Source organism: Acinonyx jubatus, chromosome E2 (genome assembly GCF_027475565.1).
Source record: "Acinonyx jubatus isolate Ajub_Pintada_27869175 chromosome E2, VMU_Ajub_asm_v1.0, whole genome shotgun sequence".
Taxonomy (NCBI): domain Eukaryota; kingdom Metazoa; phylum Chordata; class Mammalia; order Carnivora; family Felidae; genus Acinonyx; species Acinonyx jubatus.
In genome coordinates, this window is record NC_069396.1 from 42,706,170 (window position 1) to 42,721,336 (window position 15,167).

At 40.5% G+C, this 15,167-nt stretch overlaps 1 pseudogene; it reads left to right on the forward strand.

Annotated features, from left to right (window-relative positions):
- Window positions 1-12,577: 12,577 nt before the first annotated feature.
- On the forward strand, window positions 12,578-14,785 carry LOC106983440 (histo-blood group ABO system transferase-like; annotated as a pseudogene).
- The last annotated feature ends 382 nt before the right edge of the window (window positions 14,786-15,167 follow it).

Below are 15,167 nucleotides of genomic sequence, written 5' to 3' on the forward strand. Positions count from 1 at the left end.
CCTTACCCAGAACACTTCCCCAATTACCCTCTGATGCAAAAAAAAGCGAACTTTGTTTTCACTTTTGGTCTGTGCATCTGTTTTCTGTTACTGTGTAAACATTCAGGTATGGGAGACACTTGAGGCTTCAGGCATCGTTTTATTCATTGTAGTAAAATATTCAGAACACACAGTTTGCACTCTAACTATTTTTAAGAGACAATTCATTGACATTAAGTATATTAACATAAATATAACCATCACCACCATCCATCTCCAGAACTTTTTTCATCTTCCCAAACTGAAACTCTACCCATTAAACAATAACTCCCCATCCCCTTTATCCCCTGCCCCTGACAAGCACCATTCCACTTTCCATCTCTATGAATTTAACTGCTCTAGTTACCTCGTATAAGTGGAATCATACAGTATTCGTCCTTTTATCACTGGCATTTCACTTAGCATAATGTCTTCAAGTTTCATCCATGTTGAAACATGGCAGAATTTCCTTGCATTTTAAGGCTGAATATATATGCCACATTTTGCTAATCCTGTCATCCTTCAGCGGGCACTTGGCTCACTTGCACCTTTTGGCTATTGCGAATAATGCTACTATGAACATGGGTGTACAAATAACTTCCAAGTCCCTACTTCTTTGGGTTAGTACCCAGAAGTGGAATTTCTGGATCATAATGGTAATTATATTTTCAATTTTGGGGGAGGGGGAGGTACCATACTACTTTTCATAGTTCTGCCCCCTTTTACATTCCCGCCAGCATTATACAAGGATTGCAGTTCCTCCATGTCCTCACCAGAAATTTTTTTTAAAGTTTTTATTTAAATTCCAGTTAGTGGGGGCACACGGGGGGCTTGGTCGGTTAAGGGTCTGACTCTTGATGACGGCTTGGGTTATGCTCTCACGGTTCACAAGTTTGAGTCCCGCATCAAGCTCTGTGCTGACAGTGCGGAGTCTGCTTGGGATTCTCTCCTTCTCCCTCTCTTTCCCTGCCCCTCCCCTGCTCATGCTGTCTCTCTCAAAAATAAATAAACAGCCTTAAAAAAATAAATTCCAGGTAGTTAACACGCAGTGTAATAGTAGTTTCAGGTTTAGAATTCAGTGATTCAGCTCTTCCATACAACCCTTGGTGCTCGTCACAACATGTGCCCCCTTAATCCCCGCAACCTATTTATCTGTCTCCACCCATGTCCTTTCTTATAACCATCAGTTTGTTCTCAGTAGTTAAGAGTCGATTTCTTGGTTTGCTTCTCTCTTTTTTCCCCCTTTCTCATCTGATTTGCTTCTTAAGTCCCACCTGTGAGTAAAATCATATGGTATTTGTCCTTCTCTAACTGACTAATTTCACTTAGCATAATACTCTCTAGCTCCACCCACATCATTGCAGATGGCAACATTTCATTCTTTTTTATGGCTGAATAATATTCCATTATATATATAATATATTATATATATAATATTCCTGTGTGTGTGTGTGTATAGATAGATAGATAGATAGATAGATAGATAGATACCACATGTTCTTTATCCAAAATTTTTATTTTCTGTTTTTGGTAGTAGCTGTCTTAAGGGTAGTGAAGTGGTATTTCACTGTGTTTTTGATTTGCAATTCCCTAATGTTGAACATCTTTTCATGTGCTTACTGGCCATTTGTATTTCTTCTTGGAGAAGTGTTTATTCAAGGCTTTTGCCTATTTTTTAGTTGCCTTGTTTTATTGTTGTTGTTGAGTTATAATTCTTTATATGTCCTGGACGTGAACCCCCCTTTTTAATGTTTGTTTGTTCGTTTATTCATTTATTTATTTATTTTTGAGAGAGAGAAAGAGGGAGAGAGAAATCCCAAATAGGTTCCGCGCTGTAAGCACAGAGCCCGACTGCATTGTATTATATTATTATACAGAATATTTAACTGTTCTCAAAATCTGTGCTTTACTAATTTATTCCTCCTCCAAACCCTGGAAACCACTTTTTTTTTTTTAACTATCTCCACAATTTTGCCTTTTCCTGAATGTTAGACCATTGGAACCATACAAGATGCAGCATTTTTTACTATGAAAACTAATTGAATTTTATCTTCTTTTCAACTTGATTGAGATATCATTGATGTATACTATTTTGTCAGCTTAAAGTGTGCGACCTGTTGAATTGGTACTTATATATTGCAACATGATTGCCAACATAGCGTGAGCCAAAACCTCCAACTCATCACATAAGTTACCATTTCTTTTTTTGAGGTGAGAACATTTAAGAGCTGTCTTAGTAACTGCCAAGTATATAATATAGTATTATTAACTATAACACCGTGCTGTATATTAGATTGCCAGAACTAATTCACCTTCTAATGGAAAGTTTTTACTTTTTGACCAACATCTCTTCATCTCCATTTCTCCCACCCCCAAGCCCCGGGAAAGCCACCATTCTTTTCTCTGTTTCCATGAGTTTGACTTTTTTAGATTCTACATATAAGTGATATCATACAGTATTTATCTTTCTTGGCCTGACATGTTTCATTTAGCACAATGTCCTCAAGGTGAAATCCACATTGTGGCAAATGGCAAGATTTTCTTCTTACTTACGGCTGAATTAAATATATTGAATTAAATACATATTTAGAATTCCTGTATATATATTCACATCTTCATCTCTTCATCCATTGATGGACACTTAGGTTGTTTCTATATTGTGGCAGTTGTGAATCATGCTGCAGTGAACAGGAGAGTAGAAATGGCTCTTCAAGATCCTATTTGTATTTTCTTTAGATATATACCCAGAAATGGTAGTTCTGTTTATCATTTTTGAGGAATCTCTATAATGTTTTGCATAGTGGCTACACCAACTTAAACATCCACCAGTAGTGCACAAAGATTCCCTTTTCTCCACATTCTCACCAATACTTGTTAATCTCTTATCTTTTTGATGACAGTCATTCTGACAGGTGTGAAGTGATATCTCATTGTGATTTTGATTTGCATTCTCCTGATGATTACTGACTTTGTACCTTTTCGTGTACCTTTTGGCCATCTATACATTATCCTTTGAAAAATATCTATTCAGACCTTCTGCCCATTTTTTAATTGAATTGTTTGGTTTTTGTACGATTGAGTTGTGTATATAGTTATATATTCTTTATATTTTGGGCTCTTTATATATTTTAGATATTAACCTCTTACCTGTTACAAGTTTGCAAATATTTTCTCCCATTTGGCCTTTTCATTTTATTGATGATTTCCTTTGCTGTACAGAGTGTGTGTTTGTTTGATGTAGTTCCACTTGTTTATTTTAGTTTTTGCTGCCTTTGATTTTTTATTTTTTTAAGTTTTTTTTTTTTTTAATTTTGAGAGGAGAGAGAGAGGGAAAAAAAAACACAAGTGGGGGAGGGGCAGAGAGAAGAAGAGACAGAATCCCAAGCTAGGTGCTGTACTGTCAGCACAGAGCCCGATGTGGGAGTTGAACTCACCAACTGTGAGATCATGACCTGAGCCAAGATCAAGAGTCAGGGGCTTAATTGACTGCACCACCCAGGTGCCCCTGCTGCTTTTGCTTTTGATGTCAAATACAAAAATTATTGCCTAGACTGATGTCAAGGAGCTTACCCCCTATGTTTTCTAGGAGTTTTATGTTTTCAAGTCTTATAGTCAAATCTTTAATGCATTTTGAATTGGTTTTTGTGCATGGTGTAATAGAGGGGTCTAGTTTCATTCTTTTGCATGTAGTTTTCTGCTTATCCTAGAACCATTTATTGAAGAGAATATCCTTTCTCCATTGTATATTCTTGGCCCCTTTGTTGTAAATTAATTGACCATGTATGAATGGGTTTATCTCTGGGCTCTTTATTCTATTACATTGGTCTCTGTGTCTTCTTTTATGCCAATACCATACTGTTTTGATTACCATAGCTTCATAATATAGTTTGAAATTAGGAAGTGTTTATTTCTTTTTTTTCCAAGTTTTTATTTTGTTAAAAAAATTTTTTGGGGGCGCCTGGGTGGCACAGTCGGTTAAGCGTCCGACTTCAGCCAGGTCACGATCTCGCGGTCCGTGAGTTCGAGCCCCGCGTCAGGCTCTGGGCTGATGGCTCAGAGCCTGGAGCCTGTTTCCCATTCTGTGTCTCCCTCTCTCTCTGCCCCTCCCCCGTTCCTGCTGTGTCTCTCTCTGTCCCAAAAATAAATAAACGTTGAAAAAAAATTTAAAAAAAATTTTTTTTAATGTTTATTTTTATTTTTGAGACAGAGACAGTGTGAGCAGGGGAGATGCAGAGAAAGAGGGAGACACAGAATCTGAAGCAGACTTCAGGCTCTGAGCTGTCAGCACAGAGCCTGATGCAGGGCTCAAACTCACGAACCATGAAATCATGACCTGAGCCGAAGTTGGAGGCTTAACCAACTGAGCCACCCAGGTGCCCTTTAATGTTTATTTATTTTTGAGAGATATAGAGTGAGAGAGAGAGAGAGAGAGAGAGAGAGAGAGAGAGCAGGGGAGGGGTGAAGAGAGAGGGAGACACAGAACTCAAAGTAGGCTCCAGGCCCTGAGCTGTCAGTACACAGCCCAATGTGGGCTCGAACTCATGGACTGTGAGATAGTGACCTGAGCTGAAGTCAGAAACTTAACTGACCGAGCCACCCAGGTGCCCCTCCAAGTTTTTATTTGAATTCCAGTTAGTTAAAATACAGTGTGATATTCGTTTCAGGTGTAGAATTTAGTGATTCATCACTTACATACAACACCCAGTGTTCATTACAAGTGCCCTCCTTAATACCCATCACCTATTTAACCCATACCCCTGCCCACCTCCCCTCTAGTAACCATCAGTTTGTTTTCTATAGTTAAGAGTCTGTTTCATTTCCCACATTTGGGAAAATCACAGAGATCAGTACATTCAGAGTGCAATGGATAAGCCTTGACCCAGGAAAACCACCTTCATGATCATGGTATCTCTCCTGCCAGGTAAGTACAGCTTTGTTATTCCTCAAGATTGCCTTGACTATTTGGGGTCTTTTGTGATTCTGTACAAATTTTAGGATTTATTTTTTTCTGTGAAAAATGCCATTGGAATTTTGATAGGAATTGCGCTGAATTTGTAAATCACATTGGGTAATACAGACATTTTCATGACATTAATTATTCCACTCTATAAGCACATAATATCTTATTAAGCACATAAGCACATAATATCACTTATTTGTGACTTCTTCAGTTTCGTTCATCAATTTTGTGTAGTTTTCAGCATATAGATCTTTTACCTTCTTGGTTAAATTTATTCCTAAATATTTTAGTCTTTGTGATGCTTTTGTGAATGGGATTTTTCATAATTACTCTTTTTGTTAGTCTATAAAAATGCAGCCAATTTTTATATATTGATTTTATATTCTGCAACATTACTGAATTAATTTATTTTAATGGTTTTTGATGGACTCTTTTCTGTATTTAATATGTCATCTGTAAATAGAGAAAATTTTATTCCTTCCTTTCTTATTTAGGTGTCTTTCATTTCTATTTTTTATCTAATGATTGATCTAGGACCTTCTACTATGTTGAATAAAGTGGAGACAATCGGCATCCTTGATTTGTTTCTGATCTTACAGGAAAAGCTTTTAGCTTTTCACCATGCAGTGTAATGTTACTTGTGGTCTTATCATACGTGGCCTTTATAATGTTGAGGTACATTCCTCTGTACCCAGTTGGTTGAGAATTTTGTCACAAAAGGATGTTAAATATTTTCAGATGTTTTTTTCTACATCTATTGAGATGATTTGTGATTTTTATCCTTCATTTCGTTAATATGGTGTATCACATTGATTAATTTGTGGATGTTGAATCATTCTTTTTTTTTTTTTTTAAGTATTTTGAGAGCGAGAGAGCATGCAAACAAGTGCGGGAGGGGCAGAGAAAGAAGGAGAGAGAGAATCCCAAGGAGGTTCCACACTGATCGTGCCAAGCCAGATGTGGGGCTTAAACTCACAAACCATGAGATCATGACCTGAGCAGAAACCAAAAGTTGGATGCTTAACCAGTTGACCCATCCAGGCACCCCACGTTGAATCATTCTTTTTTTAAAAAAGATTTTGTTAACGTTTATTTAATTTTTGAGACAGAGAGAGACAGAGCATGAACGGGGGGAGGGTCAGAGAGAGCGGGAGACACGGAATCCGAAACAGGCTCCAGGCTCCAAGCTGTCAGCACAGGGCCCCACACGGGGCTTGAACTCACGGACCGCGAGATCATGACCTGAGCCGAAGTGGGACGCTCAAATGACTGAGCCACCCAGGCGCCCCAAATCATTCTTGAATCCATGGAGTAAATCTCACTTGATCATGGTATATAATCCTTATAATGTACTGTTGAATTTGTTGTCCTAATATTTTGATGAGAGTTTTTGAATCCATGTTCATCAGGATATTGGCCTGTTTTTCTTTTCTTGTAGTGTCCTTGTCTGGTTTTATTATCAGGGTAATGCTGGCCTTGTAAAATGAATGTGGAGGTGTTTCCTCCTCTCCTGGTTTTTGGGAAGTTTGAGAAGGATTTGTATTATGTCTGACCCTTGAACAATTGGGGGATGGGGCACTGACACACCATGGGGGGTGGGCTATGCATAAAACTGGGGGAAGAAAGAAGTGGGGATCCAATGAGATTGGCTCTCCAAGAATAGCATTTCTAGGACTTCTGAAATGAATTACTGCATGTCCTCTTTGCTCTGTGATGTAAGCTTTGGAAGGAACCTAACCTAACCTAGAAGATTAGGGAATGAACTTTCCTCCTTTCATTTCAGAAGGATCACTAATCTCATGATGCTTATTTTTCAGATCCCTCATTACTGAGGAGTGGCCCTTTTTAAATGTAGGGAAATCCTGGGGGATCCTGAGATCTTTTCTCTGTAAGACCCAGCTGCAAAATTATGTATCTTTTGATTCATCTGTTGACTGGAAGCCTTACTGATAATGCAAACAGTTGATTAACATGTATTTTGTAATATGTGTTATGTACTGTATTCCTACAGTAAAGTAGCTAGAGAAAAGAAAATGGTATTAAGAAAACAATAAGGAAAAGTGGCTGCACCAGTTTGCATTCCCACCAACAGTGCATGAGGGTTCCCCTTTCTCCACATCCTCACCAACACCTGTTGTTTTAGCCATTCTGACTGGTGTGAGGTGATACTTCAGTGTGGTTTTATTTATGTTTCCTTGGATGATGGGTCGTGTTGAGCCTCTCTTCATGTGTCTGTTGGCCTCATGTGTCATTAGGTCTTCTTTGGAAAAATGTCTATTCATGTCTTCAGCCCATTTTTTAATTGGATTATTCATTTTTTTGAGTGTTGAGTTTTATAAGATCTTTATATATTTTGTTTGGATACGAGCCCTTTAACTGTGGGTTTTTCATATATGGCCTTTATCATGTTGAGGTATGTTCCCTCTAACCCTACTTTGTTGAGGGTTTTTATCATGAATGGATGTTGTATTTTGTCAAATGCTTTTTTGTGCATCCATTGAAACGATCATATGGTTCTTTTCTTTTTTTTTTTTTTAATTTTTTTTTTCAACGTTTATTTATTTTTGGGACAGAGAGAGACAGAGCATGAACGGGGGAGGGGCAGAGAGAGAGAGGGAGACACAGAATGGGAAACAGGCTCCAGGCTCCGAGCCATCAGCCCAGAGCCCGACGCGGGGCTCGAACTCACGGACCGCGAGATCGTGACCTGGCTGAAGTCGGACGCTGAACCGACTGCGCCACCCAGGCGCCCGGGTTCTCTTCTTTTTTTAATGTGGTGTACCACATTGATTGATTTGTGAATACTAAACCACCCTTGCAGACCAGGAATAAATCCCTTGAAGGTGGCGAATGATTCTTTTAATGTATTGTTGGATTGAGTTTCCTAGTGTTTGAATTGAGAATTTTTGCATCCATGTTCATCAGGAATATTGGCCTCCAGTTCTCTTTTACAAGTGGAGTCCGTATCTGTCTGGTCTTGGAATCAGGGTAATGCTGGCATCATAGAATGAATTTGGAAGTTCTCCTTCCTCTTCTATTTTTTGGAATGGTTTGAGAAGAACAGGTATTAACTCTTCTTCAAATGTTTGGTAAAATACGCCTGTGAAGCCATCTGGTCCTGGACTTTTGTTTGCTGGGAGGTTTTTGATGGCTGGTTCAGTTTCTTTCCCGGTTATTGGTCTGTTCAGGTTTTCTTCCTGTTTCAGTTTTGGTTGTTTATATGTTTCTAGGAATTTATCCATTTCTTCCAGGTTGTCCAATTTGTTGGCATATAGTTTTGTATAATATTCTCTTATAATTGTATTTCTGTGGTGTTGGTTGTTATTTCTCCTCTCTCATTTGTGATTTTATTTATCTGGGTTCTTTCTCTTTTCTTTTTAATAAATCTAGGAAGGGGGTTATCATTTTTATTCATTTTTTTAAATAACCAAATCAGCTCCTGGTTTCATTGATCTGGTTTTTTTTTTAATTAAAAAAAATTTTTTTTTAACATTTATTTATTTTTGACAGAGAGAGAGAAAGAGAGAGAGAGAGACAGAGCATGAGCGGGGAGGGGCAGAGAGGGAGACACAGAATCCGAAGCAGGCTCCAGGCTCTGAGTTGTCAGCACAGAGCCCAACGTGGGGCTCGAGCTCACAAACCGCGAGATCATGACCTGAGCCGCAGTTGGACGCTCAACTGACTGAGCCACCCAGGCGCCCCTCATTGATCTGTTCTATTGTTATTTTCATTTCTATATAATTTATTTCTGCTCTGATCCTTATTATTTCCTTCCTTCTGCTGACTTTAGGGTTTGTTTGTTGTTCTTTTTCTAGCTCCTTTTGGTGCAACGTTAGGTTGTTTATTTTGAGATATTTTTTGCTTCTTGCTTAAGGTAGGCCGGTATTGCTTAAGGTGCAACGTTAGGTTGTTTATTTTGAGATATTTTTTGCTTCTTGCTTAAGGTAGGTGGTATCCACTTTTTCTGCATCCTAAAGATTTTGGACCATTGTGTTTTCATTTCTTTTGTTTCCATGTACTTTTTTTAAAAACTTTTTTTTTAATGTTTATTTATTCTTGACAGAGAGACAGAGTGTGAGCAGGGGAAGGGCAGAGAGAGAGGGAGACACAGAATCCGAAGCACGCTCCAGGCTCTGAGCCGTCAGCACAGAGCCTGATGCGGGGCTCTAACTCACGGACTGTGAGATCATGACCTGAGCTGAAGTCAGACGCTTAACTGGCTGAGCCACCCAGGTGCCTCTGTTTCCATGTACTTTTTAATTTCCTCTTTGATTTCCTGGTTGACCCATTCATTTTTTAGTAACAAGTTATTTAACCTGCATGTATTTGTGGTCTTTCCAGATTTTTTTTTCTTGTGGTTAACTTCATAGCATTGTGGTCAGGAAAGATGCATAGTATGAATTCTATCTTGAATTTGCTGAGGTTTGTTTTGTGGCCTAATATATGATCTGTTCTAGAGAATGTTCCACGTGCACTTGAAAAGAATGTGTATTCTGCTGTTTTAGGGTGGAATGCTCTGAATATATCTGTTAAATCGATCTGGTCCAGTGGGTCATTCAGTGCCATTGTTTCCTTGTTGATTTTTGTTTAGATGATATGTCCATTGATGTAAGTAGGGTGTTAAAGTCCCCTATCATTCTTATACTGTTATTGATTAGTTCCTTTATGTTTGTTATTAACTGCTTGATGTATTTGGATGCCCCTATGTTGAGTGAATACATATTTACAATTGTTATATCTTCTCACTGGATTGTCCCTTTTAATATTATATGAAGTCCTTCCTTGGCTCTTGTTACAGTCTCTGTTTTAAAGTCTATTTTGTTCAAAGTAAGTATTGCTATGCCAACTTTCTTTTGACATCCATTTGCATGACGGATGTTTCTCCGTCCTCTTACCTTCAATCTGCAGGTGTGTTTAGGTCTAAGATGGGTCTCTTGTGGGCAGAATATAGATGGGTCTCATTTTTTTTTATCCATTTTGTCACCCTTCTTTTGATTGGAATTTTTAGTCCAATTATATTCAAAGTAATTATTGATAGTATATGTATTTATTTCCATTTTATTACATGTTTTGTGGTTGTTTCTGAAGATTTTGTCTGATCCTTTCTTGTCTCTCTTTCATGTTTTGCTGATTTTCTTTAGTCATATATTTGGATTTCTTTCTCTTTATTCTTTGCATATTTATTCGTGGTTTTTGATATATGATTACCATTAAATTTGTATATAACTCTTCTGCATATAGCAGTCTATATGAAGTTGATGGTCATTTAAGTTTGAACCCATTCTTTTCTCCTCTCCTCCCCATGTTTTAGATATATGTTATTATACTCTATGTTCTTTTTTTGGTGAGTTCCTTTACTGATTTTTTACAGAAATATTCATTTATACTGCTTTTGTGTTTCCTACCTTCATACTGTCACTTTTGGTCTCTCCTTTCCCCTCAAAGTGGCCCTTATAATATTTCTTGAAGAGCTGGTTTAGTGGTTATGACTCCTTTAGTTGTTTGTCTGGGAAAATCTTAATCTCTCTTTATATTCTGAATGATAGTCTTGCTGGATAAAGTATTCTTGGCTACAGATTTTTCCCATTCAGCACTTTGAATATATCATGCCATTCCCTTCTGGCTTACCAAATTTCTGCTGAAAAACCTTCTGCTAGCCTTATTGGTTTTCCCTTGTAAGTTAATGACTTCTTTTGTCTTGCTCCTCTAAAAATGTTTTCTTCATCACTGTATTTTGCAAGTTTAATTGCAATATGTCTTGGTGTGTGTTTGTTCTTGTCAATTTTGTTGGGGGTTCTCTGTGCCTCCTGGATCTGGTGTACTGTTTCCTTAACCAGATTAGAAAAGTTTGCCGCTATTATTTCTTCAAATAAAATTTCTGCCCCTTTTCTCTCTCTTCCTCTGGGATTCCTACAACATGAATGTTATTGTGTAATGGAGTTACTGAGTTCCCTAAGTCTATTCACATTCTACATAAGCCTTTTCTCTTTTTTGTTCAGCTTCATTCCATTCCATTACTCTATCTCTAGGTCACTAATTCATTCCTCCACTTCTTCCATCCAGCTGTTCATTCCATCAAGTATGTTTCTCATTTTGCTTAATTGTGTCCTTTATCTCTTCTGTGTTATTCCTTCTCTGTGTTAAGGATCTCACTCATGCCTTCCATTCTTTTCTCAAGTCCGTGAGTATCCTATGATCATTGCTTTAAATTCTCTATCAGGCATGTTACTTATATCTGTTTCACTTAGATCTCTGGCTGTGGCCTTGTCCTGTTATTTCATTTGGGGTAAATTTCTCTGTCTCCTTATTTTGTCTGCCTCTGTGTGTCTCTTTCTCTGTGTTAAGAAAGTTAGCGGTGTCTTCTGCTATCGAAGGTTGTGATTTTATGAAGAAGAGGTCCTAGAGCACCTTGCAATGCAGTATCCCTTGTCCACCCAGACCTGGAACATCAGGAGAGTATCCTTTGGGTGTTGATTATGCCCTGCTGTTGTGTCTGAGTCACTTTTCCTTTCACTGCAGTCATTTGCATGGACTCTCTGCCTGTTATGGGCTATGCTTGTTCTCTGCGGTGTTAGTGGGACCCAGGCAGGTTATCTCCGAGGAGGCAGTCCTGCTGGGGAACTGTGAGCAGGTCAGAGATGTTGGAAAAAATTACGCTGGGCCACTAATGCTATGCTGGACCCCCTGAAGTGCTGTGGCAGAAGGGTCGTGAGGCTGGCGGTACACTGTCATTCTTATGCACAGCCAGGCAAATGTCATGATCCACACCACAAAGAGAAGATGACTGCAGTAAAAGACACTCAGAACACTCTTCCCTCCCTCTTCCAACACAATTAGAACTGTTCTAAGAAGACTTTTTAACCCCTGAAAACCCCCATCTCCAGCCAGCACTTCTGCATGAAAGCAGGAGCAAGGTGTCACAGAGAGAGCAAGGTGTTGTGAGAGCACCAGCCCACTTCGTGGTGCAGGTGGCAGGTGCTCCTTCTCCACCAAGGGGCCCTTTTTCACCTGCTGTTGGTTCCCCAGTGTGGCATCAGAAGTCTGTGTCTGAGGCTTCATTTTCTAGGAGGCACATGTTTGGAGTTTCCCAGGACATCAGCGGAGGAGGTGTATGAAGTGGCAATAGGATAAGCCCTGCGTCAACAAAGGGTCGTGTCTTGAGGCCTCTGTCTGAGGAACAGCTGACATGTGAAGGCTCAGCGAGAAAACCAAAGAACCTGACTTTAGAAAGAACCCAATAAGGGAAACCTTGAAGACACAAGTGAGACGAAGGGACAGAATACAGAATATTCTCAAATCGGGCTGCTAAGGCAGCTTCAGCACTTACCCGCCAGCCATGTACTTGTGGGCCAGTCACCCACCTGTACAACGTGGGTAACATAGCACCCATCCCCCAAGCTTATTGTAAGGATTGAACAAGATAATGCACATTAAGCTCAGCAGCCTAATCCTAACAACGGTGTGAGGCCTGTAGCATAAAAAGCAAATGCTAGTGGATTTTAAGTAATTATTAAGAGAATGAAGGAAAGCATTTCTAATCTGTAGGTTTTCTGTTCCCTCCACCATGGCTTCCAAATCAGGCCTCCGAACAATTGCCCATGTTAGCTGTATGGATATGATCTTGAAAACAGTCTGATCTTGACCTTGAGGATTTTTTCAGGAAACTCGGTGCTTAGCTCTCAGCTGTTAACAAGGGAGGGCCACACCATAAGTCCTGACCAGGGCATCACTGGTGACTACTGCCCTGCCTTGCTTTCGTCACAGTCTCTGGCCTTTACCTGCTCAGTGGTCTACCTTGAGCCAGTCCCCTGAATCTGTTTCGGGGGCCCTGACTTGTCTTCTTCCTGCTCGTCCTTAAGTTCTAGCTGTCTGTTGGCTAAGTCCTGACACCTGGTTTCTTTGACAGCACTTCAGAAGGAACCTAAATTTATTAGGGTCTCCTCGGATCCTTCCTTTCTCCAAGGGCATCCAGGACATCCCTGTGCTCAGGTACTCACTTGCACCGGTTCAGGCCCCAGGGGAACCTGGGTTGCTGGAGTAGTGAGCAGGAAGTGGGAGTGTGGGTGCTTTAGGGTCGGGCGATCAGCTCCAACGTGCCTCAACCACCGAGAGGGGAAAGTTAGGAGACACAAGTACCCTTGTATCTTGGAGGAGACAAGAGGTGCATCCTTGGGTCATGCAGACATGGCCCAGCTAATGCACATACTGGCTGCAACACAGAAATGCCGTTCACTTCATCGAGTGACCTTTCTTCTTCTCCTAGCTCTTATCATCATTATCTTCAGGTCTAAGGGTTACCTGAACCCAAGAAGCCAGAAGCTGGAAAGCGTCCGGGTTGATGCAAGCATGGCTGTTAGAGACCACAATGGTCTGAAAAGTGTAAAATTACCAAGGATGGTGTATCAACAGCCACAGGTGCTAACACCCTCTAGGAAGGACGTCCTTGTCATGACCCCTCGGCTGGCTCCCATCCTCGGGGAGGGGACTTTCAAAACTGACATCCTGAATGGGCAGCTCCAGCTCCAGAATGCCACCATTGGATTCATCACGTTTCCTGCTAAAAGACCCAAAATCCACCTGAAGATATTGCTGGAACTGCAGAGATGTACTTCATGGCGGGACACAGGGTGAACGACTACGTCTTCACTGACCGGCCAGACCACGTTCCTCATATTAACATCCAAAAAGGAAGGCAGACAATCATCCTCCAGGTCCAGAGCCATGCCCGCTGGGAGGACATCTCCATGCACCGCACATCAATTTTCCCCAGCAACGCTTCCACCAGGAAGCGGATTACCTTGTGTGTGTGGATGCGGACATGAAGTTCAGCGACCACACGGGTGTGGAGATCCTCTCCTCCTTGTTCTACACCCTGCATCCTGGCTACCGTGGGCTCAGTCGGACCCACTTCCCCTATGAACGTTGGCCTCAGTCACAAGCCCATGTTCCTGAAGATGAGGGGGACTTTCATTACACAGGGGCCTTTTTGGGGGGTCAGTGCCAGAGGTTTACAGGCTCAGCAAGGCCTGCCACGAGGCACAAATGGCCGACCAAGCCAACCACATCAAAGCTGCGAGGCATGGTGAGAGCCACCGGAACGAGTATCTGCTTTACCACAAACCCTCCAAGGTCCTCTCCCCCGAGTACCTGTGGAATCAGCAGCTAACGTATTATTTTATACCACAAAAACTTAACTTGTCCAAAATCATAAAGTGGAGAAGATTTAAGGTCTTAGAGATGAATTACCAACTGAAAGACTGATGAGCAGAACTTCTAGGAAGGGCTCGGAGAGAGGTAATGCTCAGCTAGCCTGAGTCTTCCTTCCTTCTGGCATGGTATTCTTCATTAAACCAGTTTTAGCACAAAGGGTATGACTCTGCTTTTCCTACCTGATGGAGGCCTAGAACCACCTCTCCTAACGTAGGCCTAATACCATCCCCTCCCCACCCCTCCTGCAACCACCGAATGCACACATGTTTAGGCTGGCCTGATTCTTGGATTCAGGCACAAATTCCCAGGGTTTCCACCACCTCTAGCTACTCACTGTGTGATACCACCACCCCTCAGGATGGAGGAGGTGGGTGGTCTGAGTCTGTCCTGACAAAGGATCAGAGATGAGATCTTTACCAGAACAAGGTAGGAAGCCTTAGACACACAGATCACCACGATAAGGTTGGTCAACATCCCTCACCATACATAGTTACAAAAATTTTTTTTTCATTTTTTTCTTGGGGTGAAGATTTTTAAGATCTACTCTTTTAGCAACTTTGAAATATGCAATACAATACAAATTATAGTCATATGCTGTACATTATATCCCCATGAATAATTTCTAACTGGATGTTTATAGTTTTTGACCCCTTTAACCGGTTTTGCACACCCTCCAATTCCCCCTATGGCAATCACCAATGTGTTCTCGGTCTCTGTGAGTTTGATTTGTTGTTGGTGTTTGTTTTGTTTTTTAGATTCCTTATGTACGTGATATCATACAGTATTTACCTTTCTGTCTGACTTAATTTAATTTAGCATCATGCCCTCAAGGTCCATCCCTGTTGTTGCAAATGGCAAGATTTCATTCCTTTTAATGGCTGAGGCATAGTCCTGTGTGTGTGTGTGTGTGTGTGTGTGTGTGTGTGTGTGTGTGTGTGTGTGTATAGATATACCAAATCTTTATCCATTCATCTATGGA